The sequence below is a fragment of the Stegostoma tigrinum genome, chromosome 12 (genome assembly GCF_030684315.1).
Source record: "Stegostoma tigrinum isolate sSteTig4 chromosome 12, sSteTig4.hap1, whole genome shotgun sequence".
In the NCBI taxonomy this organism is placed as follows: domain Eukaryota; kingdom Metazoa; phylum Chordata; class Chondrichthyes; order Orectolobiformes; family Stegostomatidae; genus Stegostoma; species Stegostoma tigrinum.
In genome coordinates, this window is record NC_081365.1 from 28737843 (window position 1) to 28750673 (window position 12831).

The window sequence follows — 12831 nt, forward strand, 5'->3', positions numbered from 1 at the left end:
CAGCATATTCATGTCTGCGGAGTGACAATGTAAGTGCTGAAATGTGTCTTCATATTGCTGAAACATTATTTTTCTTCCTGAGCCCCATCTCTGTTCAGTTTACATTGGTCTTTGCGATTGATCATTCTGCATTTCCATTGGCAGTCATTGAAGGTTAAATGCAGAGACAATAGTGGCAGCATCCCTGTAATATAAACAAGACAAGGCTCTTGTCTCTTGATTAGAGATCTACCAATGAACAACTCTTGCTCTGAGCATCTAAGTCATGTAGATGTGGCCTGCCAGTCATAGCAATCTACTAAGTATGGACAGGCCTTCTAGGCAAAAGGGATCTGAGGGGAATAAATTGCATTATTATATATGTGCTACACTACATGTACATTACAGTGACAATCTTTAAGATTATATCTCTTGTAAATTCCAATGATCTTGAAGATTCCCCACAATTTTTTGATTGCAATCACATGGCGTTCTCATCCCTACAGCTTAAAGATATGGCACATGTTTCAACTGCAATCATTGAGTCTGAACATGGCAAGCTGGTGGAATTCTAGCCGGGATTGTAGCGGCTGGTTCAACTGACTTTTTGACCACTCGGACTCACCAGCATGTCACTTCCCAACTTCCCTATGGGATGTGATTGTTCAGTTTCTGAAATTTTCTGGGGTCGGGGGGAATTCCAGCTGGGGGAAGGAGAAAGTAGCCTGGATTAGGGAAGGTCCAAAGTTTCCTTGTGGAATCTGGAGAAGTGCTACTGCTCCTCTTGGCTTCCAAAAACAAAACAAAAGTTTTCTTTTAAAGAAAAAAAAGACAGTTACTTCACAGGGCTCCTCCTGGCTCAGGATCTTGTTTCCAGCAGGTTTAGCTGGGGTGGGGGTGGGGGGAATATTGTCCACAGGATTAGTACAGATTCAATGGGCCAAATGGTATCTATCTGCACTGTAAGGATTATATTATCTATAAAATGAATGTGAAGATTGACTGCTGGAAGTCTCAATTCAGACATTTTCAAATACTATAATACTTTGATGATCATGTGTCTGAGAGGGGGGAAAAGAAATCATGTTTTCAAGTTCTCCATTCATGGCTCCCTTGCCAAGGTGCAGCTGAAGGATGATATCACCTTTTGAACATAGGGCAATCACCTTGTTTGGTCATGCTGTGACACACCTTGGGAGGCAAACGAGACTAGAAACTAGACCTTCTGTCTTAGAGACAGGCACACAGCCACTGGCCCACAAGAGCCAAAAGGGCTAGCCTTTAAAGTGGGACTAACGATTGGGTGATCATTAGGATTAAGATATAAGTTAGTTATTAAGCTATTTAATTTAATGGTAGTAATTCATAACTCAAAGGGACTTGAATAAATTTTTCTGGAAAATCAGGACGTCCTTGCCCTGCTCTTCTGCAAGCGTATGTGAAATAACACTACAGAGGCTGACTTGTCATCACCACGACATCCTTTTTATTTACACATGCATAGTACTTGATACTGATCTGGTTTTCTCAGAGCTAGCTCTCTGAATGAAGAAAACTTCTGACGCCCCTGTTTATACCTGTCAGCCAGAGCTCCCTGATTGAGACAGATTAACAGCTCCAATTAGGGGTCTCCTATTCTGAGGCCCACCATGCTGACCTCGTCACAGTCACTCTATCCCTTCCCTGCTAAATCTGGGATATAGGCCAGTTCTTTCTCCTCTTCTGGGGTGTTTTCGGAGAGGCCCCGTCGCTAGGTGGAGGGGGAGAACCCATGGGTTCTGACAGTCTTTCTAGCTGTTCTGAGGGGCCAAGTATGTTTTGCTCCTGCCCTGTTCGCAGATTTCATGTTATCCACATGCTTGATCTGGTCTGCCTCACCTACCCAAACTTTGTATGTCATGGAATCTGACCTTGCGCTGACTGTGTATCTCTTAGCCATGCAGGGCCATTTCTGTGACTTTCGTAGATCAGATTTAATCTGGTGCAGAGTCTCCTCCCTGTTAGCAACTCTGCTGGAGCTACCCCCTGTAGTTGCATGGGGGGTGATCCAGTAATCAAATAGGAACCAGGACAGTTTGATTTCGAGTGAAGCTGTAGGTTGTTTCTGTAAGCCTGCCTTCGGAGTTTGCATTGCTCTTTTTACCATACCATCAGACCATGAATGGTATGGAGCTGACATTGTGTGCTGAATGCCATTCAACTCTGGGAAATAGCCAAATTCCCTGCTGGTAAATGATGGCTTATTTGTCTATAACCAACACTTCTGGGAGTCCATGTATTAGAAAAGCTGCAAGAATCTTTTTGTAATATCTTCCTGGTGTGTTTGAATTCTATGCACGTCCAAGCACTCTGACTGGGCATCCATAATGGCCAAGAACACTGAACCCATGAAAGGGCTGATATAGTCAGTGCAATTGAGTCTAAGGTGCGCCTAGTCATTTCCATGCATGTGGGGAACTTCCAGTAGTAATCTATTTTTTGTCCTTGTTGACATTCTGGGCTGTGCCTCACCAGCACAGCTATGTTTGCGTCCAATCCTGACCACCAGTCATAACTTCTCACCAACATCTTCATTTTGGACACTCCTGAAGGAGTTCAGCCAGTATCTGGCGGTGACCCTTGCTTAGGACAATCTCTCTTGCTCCCCACAATAAATTGCTGTCTCTTTTGGTAATCTGGCCTTACTGGGTCCAGAAAGGTTTCGATTCTGGTTGTGATGGTGCTTTTGCTCCCCCTTCACCACCAGCTGTAGCAGGTTTTTTTGCCAGGACCAGATCTTTTTGTCTTTTGCATGCACAGTCCTGTAATTGTCAGCGGTGACTGGAAGGGTGTCCAGAAAGTTTAAAGCCAGAATGGATTCTCCCAGTGGCAGCACCATTGGTCGTGTTTCTGCTAGCAAGTGGTGACTCAGGCATCACCATTAACCTGTGGACAGTCTTCCAACGTCTAATTCTACACACCTAGAATGAGAGCCCACTGCTAAAATTTGACCAGAAGCTATGAGTGGCGTGGCCTTGTCCTCTTTTGAGTAGCCCTAGCAGGCTTTTTGTGGCCTGTTACCATTACATTGGTACATTTGTAAGTGTATTTGGTGGAACTTTCTCACACCAAAGATGACCAATAAACCTTCCTTCTTTATCTAGATGTACCTGTGCTCTGCAGCAGCCAAAATCTGGGAAGGATGAGCATTCCTTTTCTTTGGGCCATCTGTGAACCAACCCTAGCTGATACTATAAGGGGAGACATCACACATCACCACACCTTGTTTGGGATCATAATAATCCTACACCTTTTAGAAGACAAAAACCTGCTTTTTCACGTAGCCTAAAGCTATGTCTTAGGTCCAACGTTGACCCTTTTTCAATAGCAGATGTAAGGGTACCAGGATGGAGGCCAGATTACGCATGAACTTTCCTTGGATTGGTGAATTATTAGAGAAAGATCTAAGTTCTAGTACAGATGTGGGAGCCAGGTCATCTTTGATCACCCTTCCTTTATCTTCTAACGGGTGTAACACAGTCAACTGGACCGTTGTAGCCCACCTGGGGTGCTTGGAACACATTTTTCTTTTCTAAGCCGGTGTACGCCTTAGAAATGTCTGAAGCCAATGCCCAAGTTCTAAGGGCTCCTTCTTGGTCTTGCCAGTTATAAGCACATCATCCAGATAAATGGCAAGCTGGGTAGCCCTTGTGAAATGTTCTCCATGGTCCATTGAAAAAATGGAACAGACTGACAATATCCCAAATAGCGGTCTTGTATATTGGTACAAGTCCATATGGGTATTGTAGCATGCATACTTCTGGGGATCCTCATCCAACTGCAGGTACGCATGGCTCCTGTGCAGCTGAGTGAAGGACAACACCAGGTTGTCTCACCGAAAAAATAAAAAAAGGATTGGACTTTTATTCAACCGCAAGAAGCAGTTTACTGCTTGCTTAAAATCCCCACAAATGTGAACCAACCTGACAGGTTCACATTCGGTATGATTGGTGCTGCCCATTCTGCAAACTGGACTGGTCTAATTCCTTCACTTTACAGCCTTCTGATTTCTGCCTTTCCTGCGCACATAGGGCAAATGCACTGGTGAAGTTGTTTCCTTGTCAACTTGCAAGGTGGCTTTGGCTCCTTTTTTAATAGTCCCTAAACCTTCTGGATATTTCACTGGACTTCACTTAGGCAGCCATTTTCTCATCTAAATATTGAGCCAATCTAGGTGAATCTTTTGCAACCAATTTTGCCCCTACAATTGGTGGTAACTGAACCGGCTGCTTCTGATAACTGTACAACTTGTTCTCTTTTTAATCTGTAAAATTTCCCCTGTATAGGTTCTTCATGCAGCTGACACAGGCTTAAGGTTGAACTCCAGTGTGAATTTTGATACAGTTGGTTTGTTTGATACAGCCGCAATTTAACTCTTCCAAGCCTGATGTAAGGGTTTTCCAGGGTGTCCCTCTCCTGGATACCAGCCTGTGAGTTCTCTAATTCAATCTGGATCCAGTGGGACTATCTAGCTGTCTTGATTCTGCACATTGGCAGCAAATACCAAGACTCACCATCCTTAATCCTGAAGGAAAATTTTAACTGAGGCTTGACTTCGTTTTCCGTGGGCTGACTTGGGAATCACGAATGAGGCGATGCAATTGACTTCACTCAAATGGTGTTCCTCAAGCTCTGTCAACTTGGCAACTTGTTCCATCAGCATACCCTGTAACTCATGCTCCACACCGCATTTTCTAATGACAAAGCCAGTTGTAGTGTCTGCTTTTGAAGTCCAGTTGGCCTTCAGCTATTGGGAGCTTTTGCATGGTTACATCATTAATCCCTTGTACCAAACAGTATCTCAGCATCTCGTGACGGTTAAATCAAAGTCACATTCCTCTGCCAGTCATTTTAACCTCGTCAAACATCCCAACACTGATTTCCCCTGATTCCTGAACTGCTGAGTAAAACCCGTAGTGTCTCAGAATTAGAGGAGGCTTGGTGTTGTAATATTCCTTAACTAAATCCGTCAACTCTTAAAAGGTTTTAGTATTTGTTTCCTCAGGAAACATTAGTCTCCTGAGAAGTGAAAAAGCTGCAGGCCCACAAACTGTCAGGAAAATTACTTGTTGCTTTTCATCTGCCCAGACAATGTCACTTGTCTAGCGGGGAGAAACCACATTCATTCCACACCCTGGGCCCAGTTTTTGACAGCAGAATCAAACAGATCAAGCTTGCCAAATAATGGCACGATGCCAGAAATACCGAACTCAAAGATGATTGTTGCAAGCAAATTTCTTTAAGACTGTTGTTCTTTAATTCTCTCTCTGATCTCCATTGAAATAACTGCACAGAGGCTGGTATCCCATCCCCAAATCACCCGTTATTTACATGCTAAAAGTTTTTGCTGACACTGATCCACTTCCTCAGTGAACAGGATGTCTGACACTCTATATCTACCAGGCGAGCCTCACTGGGGCTGTTAACCTGGTGCATTCAGGAAACAAGTGTTCTGAGGTTCACCTGGCTGACCTTGTTACAATCTGTACAGTACATCACAAGAAGACTTGGCTTTCAAATACATTGAGATGTATAAAATTCCTCTACTTAACTGATTTATATGCCGACTAATCATGCCATGAAATGTTAAGCCTTGTCTATTCAAAGGTAAATAATTTTATGCTAAGTTGTAATTGCTGCTAAACAAGCTTACTCACATTGAATTCTATACTACACCCCTGACTTCACCCTTGATGGTGGATAGGTTTTAGAGAGACAAGAGTGAGTTACTCACTGCGGGCATCCTCGTCTCTAACCTGTTACTGTGGCCACAGCATTTGTGGCTGGGCCAGCCGAGTTTCTGGTCAATGGTAAACCCCCAGGATATTGACAGTGGGTATTCTTTTATGGACCAGAACAGACTCCATCCAAATATTTTAAGCATTATAGCCTGGACCCTAACATTCATCTTTAAAGGCAGATATAAAGTCTGTTCCTGATGCAATGTGACTGGTCAAACTACTCAACATTAAGCAAAACATATTTTAAGTAAATTATGTAAATAAACTACAACCAAAGAGAGAGGAATTTATAATAACTATTGAAACCTAACAGATACGGTAGCTATTACTAATTACTGTAATAATATAGTAACATCCCACAAACACCCCTTGGCAAAAAAGGAAAATTCGGACACATGTTCACACATGCAGTTCTCCAATCTAGGAGGAGGAGTAAAGAAAATTCCGAGCATCAGCTAAAAGACACTCACCGAAACCTCTAGAGATAACAAGGTGTCGAGCTGGATGAACACAGCAGGCCAAGCAGCATCAGAGGAGCAGGAAGGCTGATGTTTCGGGCCTAGACCCACCTTCAGAAACCTGTAGCTCTCTTGAGTCCCCAGTATCTTTCTCTGCCTAAAGCTAAAACTTAAAAACTAAAAAGCCTGGTTTGTGAGAGCGGGCCACACCCAGGCTGCTTCCATTGTACCAAGCTTTTTTAAGAAACCCCCCCACCCACCTTCCCCAAGGCCTCACAAGCTGTTTACTCAAATGGTCTTCAGTAATCAGCTCATTACATCTGCCTTACAACCTCTCTTCAAAAAAATACCAGGACAAAATAAACTCTTGAAAGCTACAGAATCATCACATTTGGTGATGGAAATGTCACTAAATTTCATAGACCGATGGTTAGATTCTCCTTTTTTGTGGGAGACGGTCTTTTGCCCTATACTTGTGTTACACAAATGCCACTTGCCACATTTCACCCTAAAGTCTAATTTTTTTTTGCCTAGGTCTTGCTGTATTTGGACATGGACCTCATCAGTATCTGAGGATTTGCCAATGGTGCTGAATATTGTGCAATCATCGGCAAACATTCCCACTTCTGACCTTTGGACGGAGGAAGGTCATTGAATCAGTTGAAGATAATTGGGCCAGGGCTACGACCTTGCAAAAAGGTCCTCATATTCTCTTAACTTATCTGGGCCTATGAAAACCCAATTAAAATGGGCTTAAAAATTGAAACGTTTGTAATAATAAAAGCTCTTGAAATTATTTGAACCATGCAGTCAGTTGCCCCTGCAAACTAACCATCCATCCTTCTTCCCACCGCCATTTTAAGAAGATTCAAGTCGGATTTGGCTTTCACTTCATTCTCAATATTTCAACATCCCATTCTCCTGTAAATGTCTGCCTATACATTTTCTCACATGCAGTGACCTTCATGTGCAGGAAGCCCTGTTGATAACCATTTGATTACAAAGTATTCTGCAGCGTTTTTGGTTTTGCATTGAAGGCAGTATATAAATGCATGTTTATTTACATTCTTGGAATATGGCAGTTTAATTTCTGCTTCTAACTGCACTTCGCGAGCACTGTTGGGCCTTATTTTTGTTGAACGATGCTGTTTGTAGGGTAAAAGTAATTCCATAGTGCAATTAGTGAGGGGTGCCCAGGATTTTGCCGCAGAAATTAGAGTAACAGCAAACGTGGAACAAAAAGGCTGCCTGACTGAAAATTAAACCTCATCCAATTGGCTGCTAGGCTTATTTTCTAATTGGTTTAGGAAGATGATGCACCATATGAGTGGGCACATTGTCTGTAGGCAATGACATGATTGTGATGTTGCTTCAGAGTGCAGCACGGTTGTGGGATGAAACCTCCAAGAATATGGCTAATTTGACTTGGCAATCATGGTGTTATGTTGCTAGTTAATGTCTGAGTCGTGTACAAAACTGTCCTCATTTAACTCCTGGATAGAGTTTCTTTTCTCCCCTCCATTTTCCCCTGTGCCTGCAGATGTTTTTTATTCGACCTGGTCTGAAATGTTGCTTATGTATATCTGGGGCAGGTGACACTTGAACCTGGAATCCTAAACCTAAAGGTAGGGACACTATCACTGCGCCACAGCAGGGTAGATAATCTCACAGCTCCTGATTTTAGCATTTAAATATTCGTATCTTTATCAGTGCACTTCTTAATTGCATCAATTGAAATCAGGCACATGCATTTGGAGGGCACGAATCGATTGATTGGATCCTTACTGGAACACGCATAAAGAGACACTTTTTTATTGTCATAAGTTCGTTGGAATCAGGATAAACCTGCAATGTTTCACTCTTAATAAATCATCCTAAGTAAAAATTGGCTTTTTCCTTCACCAATTAGCAATCAGGATTATAATTTGCTGGAATTTTTATGACTTAAATGCTGATTTCTTGCAAATGCCCTTATTGACGTTGAAATTTTATTTGAATTCAAAAAAAAATGCTCAGACCTATTCACAGTCACAGATGCTAGACCAGTTGGGACTAGCCAGCTTTAATATAGGGTTGAAATCCAATACAAAAGATTGCATAATTAGGAATTTTTACAGACTATGCAGAATTAGTAAAATCTTGATTAATGTGGAACTAATTTCACAAAGAATGTTACTCTTGCATTAGGATTACATTTTAATCCGGATTTTTCTACAATGAAAAATGCAGTTGTACCTAATCCTTAAAAATGTGTTAGGATGAATGTTGTTTTTAGTGTGTTATTGGAGTGTATAACGAAGGACTAGGAATTGGGAACACAGGAATAGAAGTTAGCCTGAGCTGAATTTTGGACCTAGAATCAGCCTATTAAACACTGTTGATTCCCCCAGTGGGATTCTCATGACTGGCCTGATATTGGGTGTCTGGTTCAGTAATTTGAAAAGCACTGAATACAGTTATGCTAACCCCACAATCAGGTCAGCAGGTGCAGTTTGAACCACCCTCACTAAAAGTGCTGAGAAGGCATCGATCACAGCTGTCAGGAGTGCTGTGCAGCCAGGAAGAACAATCCTGATTCCTAATTTTTTTTTTCAAAAGATTATACTTTAATTTCTCTGGTGCCAGGTAGTTTGCCATCCACAGCAATGCCTTAAAAAACCCACAGTAGGCTCAATATCTAAGGGCAGCCCATTTTCCCTGAAGAATTTCTTCACTTGAATAATTTCAAGGAGGATTAAGCTCATTGGTCTGTAAAGGCCTAGAATTACATTCAAAATTGTAGTTGCCTCTGTATTCTGACTCTGGCTTTTATCAGTCTGACCAGGAATGACAACTTGTGCTGTTCAGTTATTATGTCAACCAAAGGAATTGTGTGTGACCATGACAAAAGTTGCCATTGTGGCTCAGTCTGATAAAGCCACAATGACAACTTTTGTCATGGTCACACAATTCCTTTGGTTGACATAATAACTGAACAGCACAAGTTGTCATTCCTGGTCATTTGTATGTAGGAATAGTAGACCAGGATGCCCAAAATGAGATTACACAAACTGCACCCACTTATACCACTAGGATTGCCAGGGCTCATGTAGAAGTTTCAGGATTAGTCCAAAGTTTTCTTTGTTTACAAGTTTAACAATTTTTCATATTGGTCATGATGATAAAGTACCAGAATCCGTGACTTAGACTGTACATACTTGCAACAAATCCGCCTTGATTACAACCAGTTTTTAAATTTACAAAACATTAACAGGCGTATGGACAATTATTGTCAGAATTTTTTTTCAGCATTTCATAGTAAGTGAATTAGAAAATATTAAATGAGAATGCTGGTAATGAATTAATACGCTGGAAACCACAGATTTTTTTTCTTTTAAAATCATCTGTCTGAAGATTAGCTCAAGTCCCAAAGTGTGTTCTAACCATTGTGCACTGCTTTTCAGAGCTGAAAGACTGCTATAATTCTCAAGCAAGAGATTAAGGTTTGTCATGAAGACATATACTGTTGTTGGGGCAAGATTCTATGCATTCTATCCAAAGACCCTCCTTTTACAGGTCAGTCTCAGCAGTGAAGGCTATTCAACCACAGTGGATCCTGATCCAATCCTTACTCCATATCCATGCATGTGTACTATTGCAGGCAATTGTTTGGCAGCAATCGGACTGAGACATTCCTGTTCACCTAAACACACTTGTGCTCTTTCTTACATTCTTGCTGAGGTTAGCTATTGTATAGCAATACATCATTTTTAAAAAGAACAGCAAGGTAGTATTGCATCAATTAATTAAAATATTTATTTACAGTGATCCGTGCACAGCATGCTCCTCTAGTCTATTTAGTAGCTTTAAAGAACATAAGTCAGCTACTTTCCAAAATGAGTTCTCAGAAAATAAATCCCCTGAAATCACTGTTACAACTCCAAGTGACCAAAATGGAAACTGCATTTGGCATAGATGGTGAACTTCATTGGAGGCTTGGGTCTTGCTGTCATTGTTCTCATACAAAATCAGTTTCACTCCTGTCATTGGTGTTTAAAAATACTATTGCTGCTGTAGTAAATGCTAAATGTGAGCAGGAGTTCTCCCTACATTTCCTGGTTAGCATCTGTCCAGTGGGAGTATCAGAGGCTGAGTGGTGACCTTTATAAAAAGTTAAGAAAATTCTGAGGGACATAGAGTGAATAGCCAAGGCCTTTCCCCAAGGGAGCCCAAAACTAGACGGAATAGGTTTAAAGTGAGCGGGGATGGTAAAAATTTAAAAGGGACCTGAGGGGCCACTTTTCAGCAAGAGGGTGGTGCGTATATGGAATAAGCTGCTACAGGAAATGGTGGGGGCTGGTACAATTGCAACATTTTTAAAGGCATCTAGATGGGTTTAGAGCAGTATGGGCCAAATGCTGGCAAATGGGACTAGATTCATGTAGGATAGCTGGCCAGCATGGATGAGTTGCACCGAAGGGTCTGTTTCTGTGATATACATCTCTATGACCAGTTGGAAGGCAACTTTGGCAGAAATTTGGAATTTGACTCTATACTTTTGACCATTTAATACTTTGGGGAATTAGGGAGGCCCAAAGCATGGAATAGAATTTGCTTTCACCATGATTTTTCAAAATCAGCAAATTAATTGTTTGGTCCTGGATTTGAATTGGCATTGGCAGCATCAAGAAAAAGTTGAAATTGAAAAACATTTTCTGTTGATTTAGTCAAGATTGTCAGATATTTCAACCAATGTTTTAACACCCGTGAAATTGAAAATGCTGACGGAACAATGATCAAATTATAATAAACATGAGTTCAGCATTATAAATCACATCTGTTATTTCATGGTGTCTCTTTCCTCCAGTAAACAACTTTTATGATAATGAAAACCATTACTACATAAAATAGAAGAGTATTGAAATGTCTTGTTGGAAATAATGTGAAATAACTCCAGAAGTTAGTATTCCATCACCGAGTCACTCTTTGTTTACAAGTGCAGAGTCCTTGACTGTGATCCAGCCTCCTTGTGTTGTGATTTTAACTATGTAATTGTGCATTCTATAAATTTTGGAATGGTTTCTGAAAATTAGAATAAGAGGTAGGCCAGAGATGAGGAATTTGTTCACTCAATTTAATGAATGTTGGCATTCTCTAACCCAGACAGTGGTAGAAGCTCATTAAAGAACAAAGAAAATTACAGCACAGGAACAGGCCCTTCGGCCCTCCGAGCCTGCGCTGATCAAGATCCTCTGTCTAACCTGTCACCTATTTTCTAAGGGTCTGTGTCCATTTGCTCCCTACCCATCCATGTACCTGTCCAAATATATCTTAAAAGACGCTAATGTGTCTGCGTCTACCACCTCCGCTGGCAACGTGTTCCAGGCACCCACCACACTCTGTGTGAAGAACTTTCCACGCATATCTCCCTTAAACTTTCCTCCTCTCACTTTGAACTCATGACCCCTAGTAATTGAGTCCCCCACTCTGGGGGGAAAAAGCTTCTTGCTATCCACCCTGTCTATACCCCTCATGATTTTGTAGACCTCAATCAGGTCCCCCCTCAATCTCGGTCTTTCTAATGAAAATAATCCTAATCTACTCAACCTCTCTTCATAGCTAGCACCCTCCATACCAGGCAACATCCTGGTGAACCTCCTCTGCACCCTCTCCAAAGCATCCACATCCTTTTGGTAATGTGGCGACCAGAACTGTACACAGTTCTGTACGCAGTATTCCAAATGTGGCCGAACCAAAGTCCTATACAACTGCAAATTAATGGAGCAGATTCAAAACGATCATCAATAGCTTGGGAAGGTGTGTGTTGCTGATCCACCGTGTCAAGTTGCATGGTAGAGCAAGATTTGAAGGGGTTGAGTGGCCTACTTCTGCTCCTACTGACTCCTGCTAATTTAGCAGTTCAAGCATGCTCCTGGGTTAAACTTCTGACTTAAAATAGGCCCATAATTACTGCTTGGCACAAGAGATGTGGGCTAGGATGCAATGCATAACTGAGACTCCAGGACCAATCTGAAAACATAGCAACTAGCAGCAACAGATGATGGTTGCGTATTAAGTTGCAGCAGAATGTAGGGAGTTGATTTACTTGAATGAGTCAATGTGAATTCTTACGAATGTTTGTCTTTGTTATGCAGAAAGGTTTGAAACTTAGATTGTAAGCAGTGCTGAGATAAGATGTAGAGCTGGATGAACACAGCAGGTCAAGTAGCATCATGGGAGCAGGAAGGCTGACGTTTCAGAAGGGTCTAGGCCCAAAACGTCAGCCTTCCTGCTCCTCTGATGCTGCTTGGCCTGCTGTGTTCATCCAGCTCTACACCTTATTATCTCAGATTCTCCAGCATCTGCAGTTCCTACTATCTCTTTGTAAGCAGTGCTGCTACACTTTACTCACAATTCACGAGTTAAGGTGAGGAGATTACATGTACCAAGGAATATGAAAAGTCACTAAAGATCTGTAATTGAAAATCTGGCAGTTAGTAAGAGGAACTGCTGTCTAATGTGAACAAATGCAAGTTGAGAATGGGGAGGAGTAATAAGCAGTATGGCTATAGAATCAACTAGCACATGTTGCAGGAAATCAGATAGAAGAACAACGTACTGAAATCATCAGCAGC

General features: G+C 41.7%; 1 protein-coding gene across 8 annotated transcripts in view; it reads left to right on the forward strand.

The window, feature by feature from the left end:
• col8a1a (collagen, type VIII, alpha 1a) overlaps nucleotides 1-12831 on the forward strand; it is a 146329-nt gene that overhangs the window by 12180 nt on the left and 121318 nt on the right. For 2 of the 8 annotated variants that reach the window (XM_059650235.1, XM_059650231.1), the window contains exon 2: nucleotides 6752-6916. The exons of 4 other annotated variants lie outside the window; for them this stretch is intronic. The gene's annotated coding sequence lies outside the window, so the exon portion shown is untranslated. Of the gene's footprint in view, nucleotides 1-6751; nucleotides 6917-9660; nucleotides 9773-12831 lie in introns of those variants that run through there. 2 more of the 8 variants (XM_059650233.1, XM_048541434.2) reach the window with 2 other exon arrangements.